General features: G+C 42.3%; 6 non-coding genes and 1 pseudogene across 6 annotated transcripts; 2 read left to right on the forward strand and 5 right to left on the reverse strand.

Moving 5' to 3' along the window:
* LOC130222042 (zinc finger protein 729-like) overlaps positions 1-9,828 on the reverse strand; it is a 632,497-nt pseudogene that overhangs the window by 547,491 nt on the left and 75,178 nt on the right.
* On the reverse strand, positions 775-846 carry trnap-ugg (transfer RNA proline (anticodon UGG)). The gene has a single exon. It is a non-coding gene; the product is annotated as a tRNA-Pro (tRNA).
* Positions 2,613-2,685, forward strand: trnar-ucg (transfer RNA arginine (anticodon UCG)). Its single transcript has one exon. It is a non-coding gene; the product is annotated as a tRNA-Arg (tRNA).
* Positions 5,412-5,483, reverse strand: trnap-ugg (transfer RNA proline (anticodon UGG)). The gene has a single exon. It is a non-coding gene; the product is annotated as a tRNA-Pro (tRNA).
* Positions 5,934-6,006, forward strand: trnar-ucg (transfer RNA arginine (anticodon UCG)). The gene has a single exon. It is a non-coding gene; the product is annotated as a tRNA-Arg (tRNA).
* Positions 7,073-7,144, reverse strand: trnap-ugg (transfer RNA proline (anticodon UGG)). Its single transcript has one exon. It is a non-coding gene; the product is annotated as a tRNA-Pro (tRNA).
* On the reverse strand, positions 9,445-9,516 carry trnap-ugg (transfer RNA proline (anticodon UGG)). Its single transcript has one exon. It is a non-coding gene; the product is annotated as a tRNA-Pro (tRNA).

The following is a 9,828-nucleotide window of genomic DNA, read 5'->3' on the forward strand; positions in this document are numbered from 1 at the left end:
TTGTGATTTCAAGTTAATGAGAGTGGCCTTGTCTGGAATTTGAAACTCAAGACCAGTCATACCATACGCGAGAACCACACCCCAGGACCAATGAGACACGAAGGTGGATGATTGCACAAAGAAAATGTTTGACCATTAGTTGCACACATCTTACTTGACGGAATGCAAACTGGCATCGAGATCCTAAAGTGCAGTTTTCCATGCGTTGGCATCTTGTTAAAGGCATACAAAAAATCCATGACAAATGATTGGCGAAATGGCCCAGTGGCCTAAGGGATAAGGCATCAGCCTCCGGGGCTTGGGATTGTTGGTTCAAGTCCCATCTGGGTTGTCTTTGAAGGTCTCACTTCAATTTGGGAGCAATGTTTGGTGTATGGAACACGTTAGCTGTGAAAACCTTCTTGAGATGTGTTTGCATGTCATTAACTTCCTGCATTGCCATGCATATTACCTATTATGACTAAAAGGGTAACGAGATACCTAACGCGAAAGGCCATTTTGAATCCTGCATGGTGCCTAAAGAGAAGAGACTGTGTACAAAGACAAAAATGGTGCTTACATATAAAGCTGGTGGGTTGTTCAAGATCCATAAACAAATCTAACAACCGAATCATTGCCGCTCCTTTTCTTGTCTGTATAATTGTACATGTTAGACTGATTTAGATCAGAAGTCCACTAAATGTTCATTAACTAAAGTCACAGCAAAAGCTGCTACAATTAACATAGAAACACCTTGGATAGCACAGCACCGCTGCTTTTTCTATGACTGTCGTAGGGCTCGTCCGGGATTTGAACCCGGGACCTCTCGCACCCAAAGCGAGAATCATACCCCTAGACCAACGAGCCCTGTAGAAGCAGTCTGCAGTGCCACAAAAAATTCTGTGAGACCGATCCACTCTACTCTTTGTTCATGTTGTTTTTGTTACGTGTGTCAGCAACTCCCTGGAGGCATATTACAGTTCACAGTAAGTATAAAACAGTCCAGTGGCCTAATGGATAAGGCACCAGCCTTCAAAGCTGGGGATTGTGGGTTTAAAGTACCAACCGGGTTGTCTTTGATGCAGTTCCTTTTAAGTTGACTGTGCAAGACAATCCAATGTTACCTTTAAAAAGCTAGGTTCATACCCTTAGGTCAAAAAGACATTCAATTCAATTCAATTCAATTCACCTTTATTTGTATAGCGCTTATACAATGTAGATTGTGTCAAAGCAGCTTCACATAAAAGGTCACAGTAAATAGGAACAGTGTAGTTCAGTTTGTAGTGTTTAAGTTCAGTTCAGTTTAGCTCAGTTCAGTGTGGTTTAATAATCACTACTGAGAGTCCAAACACTGAAGAGCAAATCCATCGATGCGCAGCTCTACAGATCCTGAACCATGCAAGCCAGTGGCGACAGCGGAGAGGGAAAAAAACTTCACTAAAGGCGGAAGTGAAGAAAAAAAACCTTGAGAGAAACCAGACTCAGTTGGGCACGACCATTTTAATTTCTCCGCTGGCCAAACGTCTTGTGCAGAGCTGCAGTCTCAGTGGCGGAGGCTGGAAGCTGGCCTCAGCGAAGACTCGTCTGTCTCTGGAGCGTCATAGGAAACAGTCTCATGTTCTCCACTCCTCCATGACCATCGCAGTAGTTGTTCAGGATTCGGCCAGGTCCAGGATATGGAAACCTTGGGATCATCTCGTCGTTGGTCTTGGATCGAATCAGTGACTCTGCATAGTCTGGGGGCCTCGGGAAGAGTATCCCCAGGTGGAAATGGAGAATAAAGAAAATAATTAGCGTAGCTGATGTTCACAGTGTATATCAGCAAGATGCATAACCTGTGTGGAAGCCCCCTAAGTGGTGCACTAAGTGTATGCTTTACTGAACAGATAGGTCTTTAATCTAGTTTTGAATTGGGAGAGTGTGTCTGAGCCTCGGACGTTATCAGGAAGGCTATTCCAGAGTTTAGGAGCTATAAATGAGAAGGCTCGACCTCCTTTACTCGACTTTGCTATTCTAGGTACTACCAGAAGCCCTGAGTTTTGAGATCTTACAGAGCGAGTTGGATTGTAGCGAGACAGAAGATTGGTTAGATAAACAGGAGCTAGATTATTTAAAGCTTTATATGTAAGAAGCAATATTTTAAATTCAATACGAAACTTAACAGGCAGCCAGTGTAAGGAGGATAAAATTGGGGTGATGTGATCAAATTTTCTAGACCTGGTAAGAACTCTGGCAGCTGCATTTTGTACTAATTGAAGTTTGTTAATAGAGGATGCTGGGCAGCCAGCAAACAGTGCATTACAGTAGTCCAGCCTAGAAGTCATAAAAGCATAGACTAGCTTTTCTGCATCTGAGATGGATAGCATACTTCGTAACTTAGCTATATTTCTCAGATGAAAGAAAGCAGTTTTTGTGACATGGGAAATATGATTTTTAAAAGTTAAATTGCTGTCTAATATGACACCCAGATCTGGTGACAATGACAATGGAAAACTCCTCAGAGAAGCTGTTTTGTCATTAGGTGTACACATCAGATTGTCTGAATGCAATATGGCATAGGGATCCTAAAGTACTGTTTTCTGAGTAACAAGAACTTCCTGAGCCATACATCAGATATGACAAAGGCTAGTGTTGACCCAGTGGCCTAATGGATAAGGCATCAGCCTTCGAAGCTGGGGATTGTGGGTTCAAGTCCCATCTGGGTTGTCTTTGTTTGGTTACATTTAAGTTGCGTAAAACAATTCCGACTGGTCTTCTCAAAACTTATGCATGATGATCTGAGGACAATAGTTAGCTTCGAATTCTCAGACTTGCTGCACACTTCAAATAAGATTCATCCAATCTTGCTTGAATCTCACTGTCACGTTACAAACCTAAATGGTTCCGCTAAGCTTTGGTAATGGAGATCTTGACTTCAAGTACCCCGTGGCTTTCAACTAATGGTCTCTTGTTAGGTGGATGATGATGAAATGCAAACAAGAAAATAGCTGCAGAAAGGTTGTGATTTCAAGTTAATGAGAGTGGACTTGTCTGGAATTTGAAACTCAAGACCAGTCACACCATACGAGAGAACCACACCCCAGGACCAATGAGACACGAATGTGGATGATTGCACAAAGAAAATGTTTGACCATTAGTTGCACACATCTTACTTGACGGAATGCAAACTGGCATCGAGATCCTAAAGTGCAGTTTTCCATGCGATGGCATCTTGTTAAAGGCATACAAAAAATCCATGACAAATGACTGGCGAAATGGCCCAGTGGCCTAAGGGATAAGGCATCAGCCTCCGGGGCTTGGGGTTGTTGGTTAAAGTCCCATCTGGGCTGTCTTTGAAGGTCTCACTTCAATTTGGGAGCAATGTTTGGTGGATGAAACACGTTAGCTGTGAAAACCTTCTTGAGATGTGTTTGCATGTCATTAACTTCCTGTATTGCCATGCATATTACCTATTATGACTAAAAGGGTAACGAGATACCTAACGCGAAAGCCATTTTGAATCCTGCATGGTGCCTACAGAGAAGAGACTGTGTACAAAGACAAAAATGGTGCTTACATATAAAGCTGGTGGGTTGTTCAAGATCCATAAACAAATCTAACAACCGAATCTTTGCCGCTCCTATTCTTGTCAGTATAATTGTACATGTTAGACTGATTTAGATCAGAAGTCCACTAAATGTTCATTAACTAAAGTCACAGCAAAAGCTGCTACAATTAACATAGAAACACCTTGGATAGCACAGCACCGCTGCTTTTTCTATGACTGTCGTAGGGCTCGTCCGTGATTTGAACCAGGGGCCTCTCGCACCCAAAGCGAGAATCATACCCCTAGACCAACGAGCCCTGTAGAAGCAGTCTGCAGTGCCACAAAAAATTCTATGAGACCGATCCACTCTACTCTTTGTTCATGTTGTTTTTGTTACGTGTGTCAGCCACTCCCTGGAGGCATATTACAGTTCACAGTAAGTATAAAACAGTCCAGTGGCCTAATGGATAAGGCACCAGCCTTCAAAGCTGGGGATTGTGAGTTTAAAGTACCAACCGGGTTGTCTTTGATGCAGTTCCTTTTAAGTTGACTGTGCAAGACAATCCGATGTTACCTTTAAAAAGCTAGGTTCATACCCTTAGGTCAAAAAGACATGACAATGGAAAACTCCTCAGAGAAGCTGTTTTGTCATTAGGTGTACACATCAGATTGTCTGAATGCAATATGGCACAGGGATCCTAAAGTACTGTTTTCTGAGTAACAAGAACTTCCTGAGCCATACATCAGATATGACAAAGGCTAGTGTTGACCCAGTGGCCTAATGGATAAGGCATCAGCCTTCGAAGCTGGTGATTGTGAGTTCAAGTCCCATCTGGGTTGTCTTTGTTGGGTTACATTTAAGTTGCGTGAAACAATTTCGACTGGTCTTCTCAAAACTTAGGCGTGATGATCTGAGGACAATAGTTAGCTTCGAATTCTCAGACTTGCTGCACACTTCAAATAAGATTCATCCAATCTTGCTTGAATCTCACTCTCACGTTACAAACCTAAATGGTTCCGCTAAGCTTTGGTAATGGAGATCTTGACTTCAAGTACCCCGTGGCTTTCAACTAATGGTCTCTTGTTAGGTGGATGATGATGAAATGCAAACAAGAAAATAGCTGCAGAAAGGTTGTGATTTCAAGTTAATGAGAGTGGCCTTGTCTGGAATTTGAAACTCAAGACCAGTCACACCATACGCGAGAACCACACCCCAGGACCAATGAGACACGAATGTGGATGATTGCACAAAGAAAATGTTTGACCATTAGTTGCACACATCTTACTTGACGGAATGCAAACTGGCATCGAGATCCTAAAGTGCAGTTTTCCATGCGTTGGCATCTTGTTAAAGGCATACAAAAAATCCATGACAAATGACTGGCGAAATGGCCCAGTGGCCTAAGGGATAAGGCATCAGCCTCCGGGGCTTGGGATTGTTGGTTCAAGTCCCATCTGGGTTGTCTTTGAAGGTCTCACTTCAATTTGGGAGCAATGTTTGGTGGATGAAACACGTTAGCTGTGAAAACCTTATTGAGATGTGTTTGCATGTCATTAACTTCCTGCATTGCCATGCATATTACCTATTATGACTAAAAGGGTAACGAGATACCTAACTCGAAAGGCCATTTTGAATCCTGCATGGTGCCTAAAGAGAAGAGATTGTGTACAAAGACAAAAATGGTGCTTACATATAAAGCTGGTGGGTTGTTCAAGATCCATAAACAAATCTAACAACCGAATCATTGCCGCTCCTTTTCTTGTCTGTATAATTGTACATGTCAGACTGATTTAGATCAGAAGTCCACTAAATGTTCATTAACTAAAGTCACAGCAAAAGCTGCAACAATTAACATAGAAACACCTTGGATAGCACAGCACCGCTGCTTTTTCTATGACTGTCGTAGGGCTCGTCCGGGATTTGAACCCGGGACCTCTCGCACCCAAAGCGAGAATCATACCCCTAGACCAACGAGCCCTGTAGAAGCAGTCTGCAGTGCCACAAAAAATTCTATGAGACTGATCCACTCTACTCTTTGTTCATGTTGTTTTTGTTACGTGTGTCAGCAACTCCCTGGAGGCATATTACAGTTCACAGTAAGTATAAAACAGTCCAGTGGCCTAATGGATAAGGCACCAGCCTTCAAAGCTGGGGATTGTGGGTTTAAAGTACCAACCGGGTTGTCTTTGATGCAGTTCCTTTTAAGTTGACTGTGCAAGACAATCCGATGTTACCTTTAAAAAGCTAGGTTCATACCCTTAGGTCAAAAAGACATGACAATGGAAAACTCCTCAGAGAAGCTGTTTTGTCATTAGGTGTACACATCAGATTGTCTGAATGCAATATGGCATAGGGATCCTAAAGTACTGTTTTCTGAGTAACAAGAACTTCCTGAGCCATACATCAGATATGACAAAGGCTAGTGTTGACCCAGTGGCCTAATGGATAAGGCATCAGCCTTCGAAGCTGGGGATTGTGGGTTCAAGTCCCATCTGGGTTGTCTTTGTTGGGTTACATTTAAGTTGCGTGAAACAATTCCAACTGGTCTTCTCAAAACTTATGCGTGATGATCTGAGGACAATTGTTAGCTTCGAATTCTCAGACTTGCTGCACACTTCAAATAAGATTCATCCAATCTTGCTTGAATCTCACTGTCACGTTACAAACCTAAATGGTTCCGCTAAGCTTTGGTAATGGAGATCTTGACTTCAAGTACCCCGTGGCTTTCAACTAATGGTCTCTTGTTAGGTGGATGATGATGAAATGCAAACTAGAAAATAGCTGCAGAAAGATTGTGATTTCAAGTTAATGAGAGTGGCCTTGTCTGGAATTTGAAACTCAAGACCAGTCACACCATACGCGAGAACCACACCCCAGGACCAATGAGACACGAATGTGGATGATTGCACAAAGAAAATATTTGACCATTAGTTGCACACATCTTACTTGACGGAATGCAAACTGGCATCGAGATCCTAAAGTGCAGTTTTCCATGCGTTGGCATCTTGTTAAAGGCATACAAAAAATCCATGACAAATGATTGGCGAAATGGCCCTGTGGCCTAAGGGATAAGGCATCAGCCTCCGGGGCTTGGGATTGTTGGTTCAAGTCCCATCTGGGTTGTCTTTGAAGGTCTCACTTCAATTTGGGAGCAATGTTTGGTGGATGGAACACGTTAGCTGTGAAAACCTTCTTGAGATGTGTTTGCATGTCATTAACTTCCTGCATTGCCATGCATATTACCTATTATGACTAAAAGGGTAACGAGATACCTAACGCAAAAGGCCATTTTGAATTCTGCATGGTGCCTAAAGAGAAGAGACTGTGTACAAAGACAAAAATGGTGCTTACATATAAAGCTGGTGGGTTGTTCAAGATCCATAAACAAATCTAACAACCGAATCATTGCCGCTCCTTTTCTTGTCTGTATAATTGTACATGTTAGACTGATTTAGATCAGAAGTCCACTAAATGTTCATTAACTAAAGTCACAGCAAAAGCTGCTACAATTAACATAGAAACACCTTGGATAGCACAGCACCGCTGCTTTTTCTATGACTGTCGTAGGGCTCGTCCGGGATTTGAACCCAGGACCTCTCGCACCCAAGGAGAGAATCATACCCCTAGACCAACGAGCCCTGTAGAAGCAGTCTGCAGTGCCCTGTAGAAGCAGTCTGCAGTGCCACAAAAAATTCTGTGAGACCGATCCACTCTACTCTTTGTTCATGTTTTTTTTGTTACGTGTGTCAGCAACTCCCTGGAGGCATATTACAATTCACAGTAAGTATAAAACAGTCCAGTGGCCTAATGGATAAGGCACCAGCCTTCAAAGCTGGGGATTGTGGGTTTAAAGTACCAACCGGGTTGTCTTTGATGCAGTTCCTTTTAAGTTGACTGTGCAAGACAATCCGATGTTACCTTTAAAAAGCTAGGTTCATACCCTTAGGTCAAAAAGACATGACAATGGAAAACTCCTCAGAGAAGCTGTTTTGTCATAAGGTGTACACATCAGATTGTCTGAATGCAATATGGCATAGGGATCCTAAAGTACTGTTTTCTGAGTAACAAGAACTTCCTGAGCCATACATCAGATATGACAAAGGCTAGTGTTGACCCAGTGGCCTAATGGATAAGGCATCAGCCTTCGAAGCTGGGGATTGTGGATTCAAGTCCCATCTGGGTTGTCTTTGTTGGGTTACATTTAAGTTGCGTGAAACAATTCCGACTGGTCTTCTCAAAACTTAGGCATGATGATCTGAGGACAATAGTTAGCTTCGAAATCTCAGACTTGCTGCACACTTCAAATAAGATTCATCCAATCTTGCTTGAATCTCACTGTCACGTTACAAACCTAAATGGTTCCGCTAAGCTTTGGTAATGGAGATCTTGACTTCAAGTACCCCGTGGCTTTCAACTAATGGTCTCTTGTTAGGTGGATGATGATGAAATGCAAACAAGAAAATAGCTGCAGAAAGGTTGTGATTTCAAGTTAATGAGAGTGGCCTTGTCTGGAATTTGAAACTTAATGTTTGGTGGATGAAACACGTTAGCTGTGAAAACCTTCTTGAGATGTGTTTGCATGTCATTAACTTCCTGCATTGCCATGCATATTATCTATTATGACTAAAAGGGTAACGAGATACCTAACGCGAAAGGTCATTTTGAATCCTGCATGGTGCCTAAAGAGAAGAGATTGTGTACAAAGACAAAAATGGTGCTTACATATAAAGCTGGTGGGTTGTTCAAGATCCATAAACAAATCTAACAACCGAATCATTGCCGCTCCTTTTCTTGTCTGTATAATTGTACATGTTAGACTGATTTAGATCAGAAGTCCACTAAATGTTCATTAACTAAAGTCACAGCAAAAGCTGCTACAATTAACATAGAAACACCTTGGATAGCACAGCACCGCTGTCTTCTCAAAACTTAGGCATGATGATCTGAGGACAATAGTTAGCTTCGAATTCTCAGACTTGCTGCACACTTCAAATAAGATTCATCCAATCTTGCTTGAATCTCACTGTCACGTTAGAAACCTAAATGGTTCCGCTAAGCTTTGGTAATGGAGATCTTGACTTCAAGTACCCCGTGGCTTTAAACTAATGGTCTCTTGTTAGGTGGATGATGATGAAATGCAAACAAGAAAATAGCTGCAGAAAGGTTGTGATTTCAAGTTAATGAGAGTGGCCTTGTCTGGAATTTGAAACTCAAGACCAGTTACACCATACGCGAGAACCACACCCCAGGACCAATGAGAAACGAATGTGGATGATTGCACAAAGAAAATGTTTGACCATTAGTTGCACACATCTTACTTGACGGAATGCAAACTGGCATCGATATCCTAAAGTGCAGTTTTCCATGCGTTGGCATCTTGTTAAAGGCATACAAAAAATCCATGACAAATGACTGGCGAAATGGCCCAGTGGCCTAAGGGATAAGGCATCAGCCTCCGGGGCTTGGGATTGTTGGTTAAAGTCCCATCTGGGCTGTCTTTGAAGGACTCACTTCAATTTGGGAGCAATGTTTGGTGGATGAAACCCGTTAGCTGTGAAAACCTTCTTGAGATGTGTTTGCATGTCATTAACTTCCTGGATTGCCATGCATATTATCTATTATGACTAAAAGGGTAACGAGATACCTAACGCGAAAGGCCATTTTGAATCCTGCATGGTGCCTAAAGAGAAGAGATTGTGTACAAAGACAAAAATGGTGCTTACATATAAAGCTGGTGGGTTGTTCAAGACCCATAAACAAATCTAACAACCGAATCATTGCCGCTCCTTTTCTTGTCAGTATAATTGTACATGTTAGACTGATTTAGATCAGAAGTCCACTAAATGTTCATTAACTAAAGTCACAGCAAAAGCTGCTACAATTAACATAGAAACACCTTGGATAGCACAGCACCGCTGCTTTTTCTATGACTGTCGTAGGGCTCGTCCGGGATTTGAACCCAGGACCTCTCGCACCCAAAGCGAGAATCATACCCCTAGACCAACGAGCCCTGTAGAAGCAGTCTGCAGTGCCACAAAAAATTCTGTGTGACCGATCCACTCTACTCTTTGTTCATGTTGTTTTTGTTACGTGTGTCAGCAACTCCCTGAGGGCATATTACAGTTCACAGTAAGTATAAAACAGTCCAGTGGCCTAATGGATAAGGCACCAGCCTTCAAGCTGGGGATTGTGGGTTTAAAGTACCAACCGGGTTGTCTTTGATGCAGTTTCCTTTTACGTTGACTGTGCAAGACAATCCGATGTTACCTTTAAAAAGCTAGGTTTATACCCTTAGGTCAAAAAGACATGACAATGGAAAACT

This window comes from Danio aesculapii, chromosome 4 (assembly GCF_903798145.1).
Source record: "Danio aesculapii chromosome 4, fDanAes4.1, whole genome shotgun sequence".
In the NCBI taxonomy this organism is placed as follows: Eukaryota; Metazoa; Chordata; class Actinopteri; order Cypriniformes; family Danionidae; genus Danio; species Danio aesculapii.